The sequence below is a fragment of the Rhinatrema bivittatum genome, chromosome 12 (assembly GCF_901001135.1).
Source record: "Rhinatrema bivittatum chromosome 12, aRhiBiv1.1, whole genome shotgun sequence".
In the NCBI taxonomy this organism is placed as follows: Eukaryota; Metazoa; Chordata; class Amphibia; order Gymnophiona; family Rhinatrematidae; genus Rhinatrema; species Rhinatrema bivittatum.
In genome coordinates, this window is record NC_042626.1 from 31,681,281 (window position 1) to 31,695,206 (window position 13,926).

The following is a 13,926-nucleotide window of genomic DNA, read 5'->3' on the forward strand; positions in this document are numbered from 1 at the left end:
ATCATTCTCAACACATACCCTGGGCTTACGAATGAGCTTCATTCTTATGGAGGTGTGTGCAAAAATCAACCCATTTGGAGAGAGACTGCTCCAAAAGAACCTCTTTCCGCCCCAGATCACCTAAAACCAAAATCTTGACAACAGCTTGAAATGAATCTCCCCCTTCCCAGGATATGCTGCTATGCACCCTCAGGAGGAGAATACTGCGTAAGTTATCGCCCCTGAATTTTAGAGTTTGGTACAGAACATGGGCTTCCTTCACCATGCTCCTTTCAGAGGCTTGCTGATTGGGCCAGAACCCAGCGGGGGTAGGGGGGGGTAAGGCATCACCCCCCAGCATAAGGCAACACAACAAAAGCCTTGGCATTAGCAAAGAAAATTACCTATGTTTTGACCCTGTGCATTTGTATTCGGAGTATTCCAGCCTACCTAACCTTAGGGCTGGCGTTAGTTACACGGGCAACCAGGGCAGAAACAAAAGGTGCAGGTTATGCCTCAGTGTCACCACTTAACTTTGCCAAGGGGCCCCCCCAGGCGTGAGGCCAGGCAGCTGCTCTGCTTGCCTCCATCTCCCCTCCAGCACCAGCACCAGCCCTGCCTAACCTTTTCCACGTCAGCAGAGTTTGTAACACAGTAACATAGTAAAATTACAGCGGATAAAAACCATAGTGGGCCCATCCAGGTTACCAGTTGAGATTCTTCTTCGGCTGTATAAATACCCTGCTGCCATTTAATATCTTCTGACCTCCTTCCAGACAGTCACAGTCACTACTCAGCATCATTTGACATACGAGGGAGATTTGTTCAGGATGGAAAGCTGCTTCGCACTTGCATGCTGTTGTCATGTTGACTGTGGAGCTCAAGGACCTTTTCACACCTTAGAGACTTTCAGGGCACCGAATATCATCATGCATTTGCCATATTAGTCCACTTTGGTACATAGAAATAAAATCTCAACAAATCAGATGTAGGCTAGACCTTTATTTTTTTTTTTTTATTGGACACCAATTATTTAAGATTTTCCAATAAAAAAAAAAAAAGTATCCTTTATAGCTTACTTGTTGATCTTCTAAGGCACAGAATAAAACTGAACCTCACACATCTGGTGGTAAGGTTAAACAATCATATGGATCTCTCCAAAATCAGATGATTCGCTGCCAAGTCAGGCCAAGGTCGAATGCGCTATATTTTTACTTGTAAGGTGACACCTTTCCAAAGGCACATGAGCTCACTGTGAGGAGCGGGAGGCGGGACGGCAGCAGGGTGTTGCAGAGAAAGCACCCAGAAACAAAAAGTACACACACGAAAGCACCCAATAAAACCAAATTGGTCAATAGGAAATATCTTTCCAGCTGATACAAGGTTCCAAGCCAGGCTAACAATGAGCAGAGTAGATTACAAAGCACGGCTCTTGTAGGCCAATCTTTTTCTACAGAAAGACAAAATAGGACGTATAAAAAAAAAAAAAAAAAAAAAAAAGCAACGTAGTCCAAAGCCACATCACAGTTTTCAAAGTAAAAGATTTCCGGGTAAGTTTTCGGTAGTGCACCTATCTACAACTTGATTTTCGAAGTTACCTGCACAGATTGTGTTTGGGGCACCAGGGCTTGATAAGAGGCAAAGCATGATATTATCGATTTCAAAATGACAGCATAAGTTCTGCGCATTACTGGCATGTGGGTTAGGCACATTCCTTGTGAAAATTTAAGTTACGTGTGTAGATGATGCATAAGCCCCCATACCCCTGTCCCCACAAGGAATACTTCTATTTGGCCACATTCATGCTTGTTATGCAGCTCAAAATCCAATGAAGCACATTCAGCCAATCTACACACACACACATCTTATTTTAAGCAGACAAGTCCCAATTAAACTGCTGGAAATTTACCCCATAACTTGTACTTCAGAAAGTTCAATGTGCTCAGTCTACACAGGAACACATCAAGCTTTCACAGTAAGAGTCAGGCAGGGATGAGCTATCTTGGTTAACTGAAGGCACTACCTTACAGGGAAGAGATGGAGAGGTATACCAGTTTGGAAACTTTTTTAATTTTTATTTTTTTTTTTTTTTTTTAACTAGAGCCATCACTGACCCAACACAATCTGGATTAGTCAAACACCCCCCCCCCCCCCCCCCCATTTTATGGCAGACCCCCTACCTTTGACTCCTGGTTTGCAAATCAGGCCAAAAAATCATTTTGATGGGCACGTGACACACAACAGCTAAAAGTTCCTAGCAAAATTCACATACTTAAGTGAGTGAGGCTCTAACGGATGCCATCTTTTTTACCCATCAAATATAACTTAGGCAGGCAAACAGAATCAGCTCAGGCTATAAACTTGAACTGGCTCACTTAAACATTTAAGAAAAATAAAATCTTCTGTTGACCCAGAAAATTCTGCAATCTGTCAGAAACTCAAGCTGGGTCTGCCCAGGCCTAGTCATGACCAACTCCCTGACCCTAAGAGCAAAGCAGTAACCTGTCTATCAAGAGGAAGCAGCCTTCATTAAAATACAATCATTGCTGAAAGTTGCCAGCAGAGGGAGCTCCAATGTAAGAAGGCTAAGCCCTGGCAGGTCAGAAAGTAGTGTACATATATTAAAAAAAAAAAATGGATTTTTTACAAGTTTGCAGTTACTGCCCATTTTAAGTCATACACCAAGAAAAATGCACAAATTTGAGAGGTCAATATTAAGTGGGGGGGGCATCCGGATAAGTTAGTTGGATATTCGGCAGCACGAGCAGACTACTGAATTAGCTGGATAAACCAGAGGCATTCAGCATGTGAGGAAATTTAAATCCTGGCTTTTGTCTGACTAAGCACCAGACTTAGGCAGACAAATGTGCTGAATAAGGACCCTCTAGTATTTTGTCAGAGCAATGAAACCTGCAAAAACCTACAAATAAATAATAATAAATTGTTTTCCTTTTGGGGCAGGGGTGGAACATGGGGGGTAGAAGGAGCCTGGCAGTTCCCCAATACTTTTCTGGGTTTCCAACTCAAATCAGAAGCAGCCGCCATTAAACTGCAACACAATGAGCCTTTACTCACAACTACCTGGGTGTTCCCTTTAACCTTACATCCCCTTTCCAACTCATCCCCAGTTGTTTCAGTTGCAGTTCCTTGGCCAAGGACCAGATCTCCTTCCCAGTCCCTGCAATAGCAGGGCCTAAGTCTAGCCTCCAGGTGTCATCTTCGCACAATGAACTGGGACCCCCCAGCCTAGAGAACAGGGAAAACCCAACAAAGAATCAAACCTAGGTCTTCTACATGGAAGTACACAGGTACTAGGCTGCCCAATAAACCAGGATTATAAACAAAGTGGACCAGAAAAATGGCCTACCAGTACCCATAGACTGCAGCGATGGGATTGGCATCCCACCATAACCCCTCCACAATCACCACTGGTTCATTTCCTGGCTTTCTCGCTAGCTTCCCAGACCCCCCCCCCCCCCCAATGCAGATACCCTCATCTCTTAAACCTTGACAAAGAGCAGAGTTTAGATGTCATTTGAACACTCCCGTGGAATCTAAGGTCAGTAGAAGTCTGCAATTGAGAGACAGAATCCCCGGGACTTGAGATAAGTACCGGTCTTCATTTCTGAATTTACTAGACCTAATTTGGGGAATTGTATTTGCATAAAAATATCTTTCTAAAAAAATATATGCAAAGAGACTGTGGGAAAACCGTGACACCCCAAGACCGATGATTATAAATAAGCACATATTTACAGGACATAAGGCACAAAAAAATATGATGCAGTCCCGGTGCTTCCTGTATGAGGTCTTTCTATATAAAGCACGTTTTCTGAAATAGTGCGTGTTTGTCAAGAAGTGAGAGATTTTGTTCATGATACGGTGATTTTTTCTTCACTCTAAAGGTTCTGTATCTTTGACAGTTGTAAAGTTAGCATCAAACACCACAGGACAGGAAATTGTGAGGCCATGAATAACTCTCTTAGGCTCAAACCTGACAATGTGCATTATAGACAGGCCATTTGTAACCATGAGTAGCATTCTTTCAATAAGACACAAAAGGAAACTTCCACTTAAAATAAAGACTGAGAAAGCGTCAAGGGTTACCACGCCTAAGAATTTTAAATCAGTTTAGTTATAATAACAAACAAAAATGGGAGAAAATCAGTGGGGGGTGGGGGGGTGGGGGGAACGACAACTCTTTTTTTTTCCATTTAGTCTTTCCTATTTTTTTGTTCCCATTATAATAAAACACTGAGAAATTCCCAGGAAAAATAAAACTGAAAATGAAGGTCCCCAAGGATAGCCAACATAATAGCAAAATGAACCTACTGAATCAGAACTATCAAACAAGCAGAAAACTCATCTAAAGAATTATTCTGAACCATTAATCTCATGCAGCCTCACTCCCCCATACTTCCTTCAGAACAGAGACTCACTGAAATAAGTTAGTCTCATTCTTCGCAGAGATTATCTCCCACATTGGTAGCAAACTGGATAACACACCTGTTCAAAACCCTGGTACAACAGACTCCACCAACACATACCCTGTCCACCTTCCATCTGTTATCAGACTCCCTGTTCTCCACCCTTAGATCTACCACCTACCTAAAGGACACTTGCCCCACCTGATTCATTAAACAAGGTCTGCTTCATCGCATCCAGGCCATAACTAGCATGTCACTTGCAAAAGTCCAACTAGCAAGCAGCTTAAAAGAACAATTGTGAAATCTACACTGAAGGTGTTTAAATCTTGACCTAAACAACTACTGACCTGTCTTGAACCTCCCCTACCTAAACAGGAACAAATATATACTACAACACTTTTGACCCCCCCCCCCCCCCCCCTTCCAATCTGGTTTTAGGCTGCATTACCATACTTAAACCACATTTCTAAACTTGATGGATGAACCACTACTCTTCCTCAATCAAGGGACGTTAGCACTGTCATCCTCTTGGACCTCTCAACAGCCTTTGATTCAGTAGATCACAATCTTCTTATCACCAGTCTATGTGATTATAGGGCTGGTTTGATCAGCACACGCCTTCACATCTTTCCTCTAGAACTTCATCCAAACCATGGGAACAGCAATCTCTGAATCATACTCACTTTGCCTCAAGCTTCCCTTCTCTTACTCACTCTGTTCAATACATCTGTATCAACTCAGACTGCCACACCACCCATTTCTCCAACTCCTAATCCCTATAGGTACAAATCAAGACTGCGCCATCACTCAAGCTCAACAGATCCTGAGGAAAAAACATCAGCTGGTTGCACTAAAACAAACAACACTTCAACCCCCATAAAGACAAAGATGCTGTGAATTGAGAAGAAAGATTCAGATCAATAACTCCCAAAAGTAGTCCTTGGAGGAACATAAGTTCAGAGTCATGGCTTCATACTGGAATCCCAATTCACTCTCAAATTCCAGATCCACACATTAAGAAAAACAGCTTTCTTAAAATTCTGCCGTCACCTCCGACCATTACTCAAAAACAGTGCCATGTGCGCTGCTGTCATCTCCCATCTGGACTACTGAAATACATTATCTATAGAATCATGGAAAACATTGAACAGCGACTCGAATGTTAAATCATCAAAATGAAAAGAAAAATGTTTCTAGTACATCAACCTTGAAAATATAAATAATATTTAGAACCAACTTGAGAAAATAGTATCAGAACATTTTTTATGCTTTTGTTTTAATCTTCAGGCTCTTGTCCACAATGGGCTTCAACCAGTATCTGTAACCAAGCATTCAATTCACGTCATTTATCAATTTTCAAGTTAGAATCTCCCTTTCTATAATTCCCTACAAAACTTAACATTTATTAAATATAAAAAACACTTATGACCTGATTTTAAATGGACAAACATCACAGAGGAGCAAATACTGCACTCCAACTATAATATCCAAGTCACCAAGAAGATGCAGAGATATAAAGTCAGTCCCAAACTTCAAAATTTGTATACACAAATGTTTAATTCATTAAATCGGCAACTCCATTGCTTAAGAGACACAAATTTTGAAGTTTGGGACTGACTTTATATCTCTGCATCTCCTTGGTGACTGATTTTAAATGGGCCATGCGTGTAAAAAAATAAATAAATAAAAATATGGAGGTTACGCACATGCCGGGCCTTGCGCGCACTGCACAGATTTTCAGAAGGGCCCGGCCACATGCGTAAACCCCAGTACAATTAGCCACTATCACGGGGAAGCGTGCGCTGACAGCCGGCCAGCACACGGAGTCTACTATTGCTCCAAAGGAGCAGTAAGGTAAAAAAAAAAAAAAAAAAATCTAGTAGTTAGATAGGGGGTAGATGGTAGGGGTCAGGGAGGAGAGGGGAAATGGTAGGAAGGTTAGATAGGGGAAAAGGGAAGTTCCCTCTTAGTCTGTTACTTAATTGGAGCAGACTGGGAGAAGACCAGGGAAGCCCTACTCATGTTGTCACACATCGCTTTGTAAAAATTTCCCCCTGCGCACGGGATGTGTGGGCTGCCCACACGGATTTTAAAATCCAGTGTGCATATGCGCATAGCCATTGGATTTTATAACATGCACGCGCCGGCCTACATGTTATAAAATCGGTGCATGCGGTCTTAAAAATAGACCTCTTAGCTTTTAGAAATCCTCCTCTTTGAAGCCCAATATTGCCAATGTTTCAGTGTTTTATAACGCCTGCATCAGGGGAAATTTTTGACAAATTCCTATAACAAAACAAAAAATTAAATCAGCATTATCTCTGACAAGAAGAACATACATATCACTAAACAATAAAACAAATGCCAACTATGGAACTCATCCATAGCTAATGGCCTAACAGGCACAATCTTGTCAGGTAGTATGGTGATTGGCTCACAGATTCATTCACAGAACTCCTTATATCTACAACCAAAGCTCCAAAAGAGACCAATCAGTGGGTTATTACATCATCATGTTCACCTACGTTGAATGACACCATTCAACCAAAACAGGATCAAACAACAGACATCACGTCAACACAATCCAAGCCACTGGATTTGTTCTTATAAAAAACAGAAAACTAATCCATGACATATATATTAGGATATTCTCAGAAAAACACTGCCCAATCTACTTCTTTATTCAGCCCAAAAGGGACAACTGTATTCAAAATAAAAATCCACTTTTGCTCTCCTTGTAAGAGTTTTTGATTCACATCACCTCCTCGTATATACTTTTTATATTCCTCTAAGACTGTGAAAACTAAAATCTTCAAAACTGTGTTTAAATTGTAAACAATGTTCAATAAGATGAGCCTCTATTTTTTGACATCTAAGGGCACTGCAATATTCAATCATACATGTTTTCACCATGTGGGTGGTTTTACCAACATATAATATTGGGCAAGGGCACCATAATAAATAAGCCACTTGATTAGTGAGTTAATATTAGTGTGTGCCTGCGGACATACAGTGCAATCACTTCATGCAAAATGGCCAATTTCCAAAGAATCATCTTCTGTAATTTGCTGTTTAAATTGTGATAGCACAATTTGGTCTTTAATATTTCTTTTTTTTTTTTATAATTTCTTTATTGATTTTCATTATTACAAAATAAAATCACATTTATTATGCATAATACAGGAAAATTATTATAGCAGCTCTAATTCCTAAAAAAGATAACAAGTAACACAAAAGGAAATACCAAAACTACTGCTATAATAAACAAATAATGTGGGAGCCCTTCTTCTAATAATATATATTAGCTAAATAAAAATAGAGAAATTGGGAGAGAATAATTCTACCTATCTTATTAGGCTAACATTGATGATACATCATTCTCTAGATGTGCCTGACTTATCTCTCAAAATATTTTCCAGGTGAGACGGTTGTGAAAAAATAAACTTTTTCCCCTGATAATTAATAAAGCATTTACTAGGGTACTTTAAGAAAAAAGTAGCCCCAAGTTCTATTGCTCTATTTTTAAGGGCCAAAAATTGCCTTCTCCTCACCTGAGTCGGTTTAGAGACATCAGGAAAGATGAAGACCTTATGCCCACAAAATAATATATCCTTATTTTTAAAAAATCTTTCCAAAATAATCTCTTTGTCTCTCTCTGAGATAAATGACACAAACATAGTTGCTCTTTTATTAATCATATCCACTGATTCCTCCAAAAAAGTTGATATTCCTGGAGACCCTACTTCTTCCCTCCCAGGAATATCTCATATTTGGAAAGGAAAATAATAAATCTTAGAAACAGCAGGTACCTAGTTTAATGCTAGTACTTCCTTTACATATTTAGAAAACATCTCAAAAGGAGATAATAATCTTGTAAATGGAAAATTTACAATACGCAAGTTCTTTATACGCATTACATTTTCTAAATTTTCCACATTAGAATGCAAAATAATATTGTCAGTTGTATGCGAAACTTCTAATTTTTTTACATTCTCAATTTCTATATTCACATTCTGAACGGAGGTTTCTATATCATTTAAACGTTTTCCCTGCTCCTGTATAAGTATCTTATTCTTATTAACTACTGCTCCAAGAAAGATATTCATCAGTGAAACATTAGAGTCCAATTTTATCATCATCTTCCACAGATCCCCCAATGTCACATTGGTTGCATCTACGGCTGATAGCCTGGCGCTGTCAATGCTGGGTATTATATTATCCACTCCTGCTCCTTGCTGTGTTGGCTCTGAACAGGGAGAATTCAAAATATTCAATGGTTGAAAGACAGATTCAACGTCACTTACTGTTGCCAACCCTATAATGGTTTCTTCTGATGTTCCCAATGGGGGCTGTAGAGGTGTTGCCCTTGTGCCAGGACTCAGAGAGACTTCCAAAAGATCTCTCCCACTGTCCTCTTGTGGCGATATCTTGTAGATGTGAGCGTCCATAGGCCCTGATCTTAATCCTGCCGGGGAAGATGTAACAACTTTGGCCTTCCTTTTCCGCCCCATAAAATTCCAATAACCAAAACTTCAAAACGTTCAAGGCGTTCAAGGCGATCAAAGTTGATCTAAGTCACGCGTGCGCCCCTTTGGCGCGCGTGGCTTAGGCGACGTGCCAGCGGCTGTGGTGCGCCGCAGTCCCACGGTCTTTTAAACTCACGGGCGCAGGCGAGTGATGTCACAGGCAAAAGGATCGCAGGTGCGACAGATCTTTCAATTCTCTCCGCCTCCTCACCGGGCAGCCTGTATCTGCTCCTTCTCTCCCAATCTCTAGCCGATCAGGCCCCCTGGTCTTTAATATTTCTACCTGATAAGCTATAAGGGGCTTTTCTTGAAAAACAGAATGCAGTGTCAGTTGATGCTTCTAGTAACCTGATACATAGATTGGGAAAAAGGGAGAACCGCAAGCGAGATGTGAAGAATAGCACGAGGATGATTCTGCAAAGGGTCTCACTATCATTCCAGCAGGCATGCTTAAGGACTTTATGTACAATAGATACAGGGTATCCTCTTGTCACAAAAACTTCTCGCATTTCTTTTGCCCTAAGTTTATAATCTCCTACAGTAGAACATAATCGATGCAATCTCAAAAACTGCCTAGTGGGAATACTGTCTCTTAATCTTACCAGATGACAACTCTCATATTTCTGAAGTGTATTCCTGTCTGTAGGTTTCTGAAATATTAAGAAAAATTCTTGTTCTCACTTAGTAATTATAATATCCAAAAAGGAGACCACTGTATCATAAGTAAATGCAAATTGTAAATGTATGGTACATCTATTGAGGCAATCTATAAATTGTTCAAAAACCTGTCTCCCACCACAAAATCAAATGTCAGTGAATCTACATAACCACATGAATGTAAATAGAAAGATTCAAATATTCAAACATACATCACTTGAAGGAATCAAATATATTTCAAAACTTGTTTTATTTAGATTGTTTTTTTATTCCACTTTTTTGTATGATTCTTAATTGATAAACAATGAATTTAAAAAAAGAATATATATAAGAATATGCCATACTGGGTCAGACCAAGGTCCATCAAGCCCAGCATCCTGTTTCCAACAGTGGCCAATCCATGCCATAAGAACCTGGCAAGTACCCAAAAACTAGGTCTATTCCATGTTACCATAGGTAGTAATAGCAGTGGCTATTTTCTAAATCAACTTAATGAATAGCAGGTAATGGTCTTCTCCTCCAAGAACTTATCCAATCCTTTTTTAAACACAGCTATACTAACTGCACTAACCACTTCCTCTGGCAACAAATTCCAGAGTTTAATTGTGCGTCGAGTAAAAAAGAACTTTCTCCAAATAGTTTTAAATGTGCCACATGCTAACTTCATGGAGTGCCCCCTAGTCTAATATCCAAAAGAGTAAATAACCGATTCACATCTACCCGTTCTAGACCTCTCATGATTTTAAACACCTCTATCATATCCCCCCTCAGCCGTCTCTTCTCCAAGCTGAAAAGTCCTAACCTCTTTAGTCTTTCCTCATAGGGGAGCTGTTCCATTCCCCTTATTTTGGTAGCCCTTCTCCGTACCTTCTCCATCAAAATTATATCTTTTTTGAGATGCAGCGACCAGAATTATACACAGTATTCAAGGTGCGGTCTAACCATGGAGCGATACAGAGGCATTATGATATTTTCCGTTTTATTCACCATTCCCTTTCTAATAATTCCCAACATTCTGTTTGCTTTGACTGCTGCAGCACACTGAACCGACAAATTCAATGTGTTATTCACTATGAGCCTAGATCTCTTTCTTAGGTTGTAGCACCTAATATGGAACCTAACTTTGGGGTAGATTTTAAAAGCCCTGCGCGCCGGAGCGCCTATTTTGCATAGGCCGCTGGTGCGCGCAAAGCCCCGGGATGAGTGTGCGGTCCGGGGGGGGGGGGGGTGTCCTCCGTCTGGGAGTGTGGCTGAGTACCCCAACACAGCGGCCTGTGTCAGGGCCTGGCCAGCCGGTGTGCGAAGTTATGCCTGCCAGCGGCAGGCGTAACTCCATCGAACAAGGTAGGGGGTGGATTTAGGTAGGGCCGGGGGGGGGGGGGGTGGGACAAAAAAAAAAGTTCCCTCCGAGGCCGCTCCGATTTCGGAGCGGCCTCGGAGGGAACGGAGGCAGGCTGCGCGGCTCGGCGCATGCAGTCTGCCAATTTTGCGCAGCCTTGCGCACACCGACCCCACGTATCTTTTAAAATCCAGCATACTTTTGTTCGCGTCTGTTGTGCGAATAAAAGTAAGCGCGTGCACTGTTTTTTAAAAATGTACCCCATTGTGTAACTATAGCATGGGTTATTTTTCCCTATATGCATCACCTTGCACTTATCCACATTAAATTTCATCTGCCGTTTTGATGCCAAATTTTCCAGTCTCACAAGGTCTTCCTGCAATCTATCACAATCTGCTTGTGATTTAACTACTCTGAACAATTTTGTATCATCTGCAAATTTGATTTTCTCACTCATCTTATTTCTTTCCAGATCATTTATAAATATATTGAAAAGTAAGGGTCCCAATACAGATCCCTGAGGCACTCCACTGCCCACTCCCTTCCACTGAAAAAACTGTCCATTTAATCCTACTCTCTGTTTCCTGTCTTTTAGCCAGTTTGTAATCCACGAAAGGACATCGCCACCTATCCCATGACTTTTTACTTTTCCTAGAAGCCTCTCATGAGGAACTTTGTCAAACGCCTTCTGAAAATCCAAGTAAACTACATCTACCAGTTCACCTTTATCCACATGTTTATTAACTCCTTCAAAAAAGTGAAGCAGATTTGTGAGGCAAGACTTGCCCTGGGTAAAGCCATGCTGACTTTGTTCCATTAAACCATGTCTTTCCATATGTTCTGTGATTTTGATGTTTAGAACACTTTCTACTATTTTTCCTGGCACTGAAGTCAGGCTAACCGGTCTGTAGTTTCCCAGATCGCCCCTGGAGCCCTTTTTAAATATTGGGGTTACATTAGCCATCCTCCAGTCCTCAGGTACAATGGATGATTTTAATGATCATTATACATGTCAGGGATCTAGTGTGGTAAAAAGTGCATAATATTCTTACAAAAATTAAATAGCAAACATTAATATGAACACCATAGCATATACCTAGAATTTTTTTTTAATTTTTTATTTTCAGAATTTTCACAACTTTACATGTAAATTTTTCAACAGAATACGGTACATATTCCTTCATGTAATTTTTTTTTAAACAAAAGGTTTCAAGTAGAAACTAAGACATATCAAGGTTATGTACCTAAATATAGCAAATATGCATAATATTCTTACAAAAATTAAATATCAAACATTAATATGAACACCATAGCATATACCTAGAAATTTTTGCATATGTATATAAAACATATATATCCTGAATATATCAACAGACCTATAGAATCTTAAAAAATAGCAGAGGCTATTGCAATAGTTGAAACATTTGTTAATCTTTTGTAGCACTAGCAATCTTAAACATATTGAAGACAGCGGAGGGACCGGCAAGTGTGAAGGTTAAAGCCTGAAATAGCTCTTTGTAAAGTTCCCTCGGTTTAACATATTATCACATCTGTACAACATTTCAGCTGATTTATAAAGGTAATGGGTGGAATTTGGTAAGGACAACTCATAACCAAATATGCTCAAATGAGCTATTAATTTGAATATTAAAAAAATCTTTTGTAGATACCAGTTTGTTTAATGGTGGATTACACACTCATCAGAAGCCACTGCAAAATTGCGTTAACAGAATCACAGCATTTTTTTTTTCATCATATGCATCTTGAATCAGCAGTTGTTTTATGTATCCCCTGAGGAAGCCGATACAGAGTGAACCAGAGAGGATGCTACTTTGTTGGGACATCTTTCAGTTTATATACAGACATTTATTTTTTCACGTGAAGCACATTGTATCATTTGTTGGCAAATGATACATTGTAATTTGAGAAAAGTTTTTTATTCTGATACATTGTAATGATTGGTTGGTTGTATGTGATTTGTGAATGTTGGAATAGGGAAAACAGGTCTAAATAGTATGATTGAGAGTATGGTGTGTGTGTAGTATATGGAATGTGAGTAATTCAATATATATATTTTTATATACATATGCAAACATTTCTAGGTATATGCTATGGTGTTTATATTAATGTTTGATATTGAATTTTTGTAAGAATATTATGCACTTTGTACCACAGTAGATCTCTGACATGTATAATGATCAGGTATATATAATTTTTTTAATTCATTGTTTATCAATTAAAGAATTATGCAAAAAAACAAGTTTTGAATATATTTGATTCCTTCAATTAATCTACACCAGCAATGAATATGTTGCTTATATGGAGTTACTGACAACCACTTCTGCTCAAAAGCTCCCACATACAAACTCACCATGCTTAGGGCCATTGTCGCACCCATAGCAGTGCCACTAAATTTGTTTATAGAATTTGCTGTCAAACAAGAAACAATTTTCTTTCAGAGCCAATGATGCCAATTTTACAATAAAACTGGCAGTTGTATGTTTCATAAATGTATTAGTTGACAACAGAACATAAAGTACTGCTAAGGCATCATCCTGAGGCACATTTGTGTATAAAGACACAATATCAATCGTGGCTAATGCCAAGCCATCAAATGGTCAATTATAGTTCTGCAAAATACTGATATCTACTGAGTCTCATATATAAAAGAGTCTAATAAAGGCACCCTAAATCCCCAACACCAGTGGTCCCCAAACCTGTCCTGGAGGGCCACCAGCCAGTCGGGTTTTTGGGATATCCTCAATGAATATGCATGAGAGAACATTTGCATGCACTGCCTCCATAAAATGCAAATGTTCTCTCATGCATATTCATTGTGGATATCCCAAAAACCAGACTGGCTGGTGGCCCTCCAGGACAGGTTTGGGGACCACTGCTCAACACCCTAAACTATCGCTTGCAACTTATACAAAATGTGCCTGCCCAATTTTGACAGTACACAAATTGATTACATTACCTCAGTCTTTAAGAAGCTTCA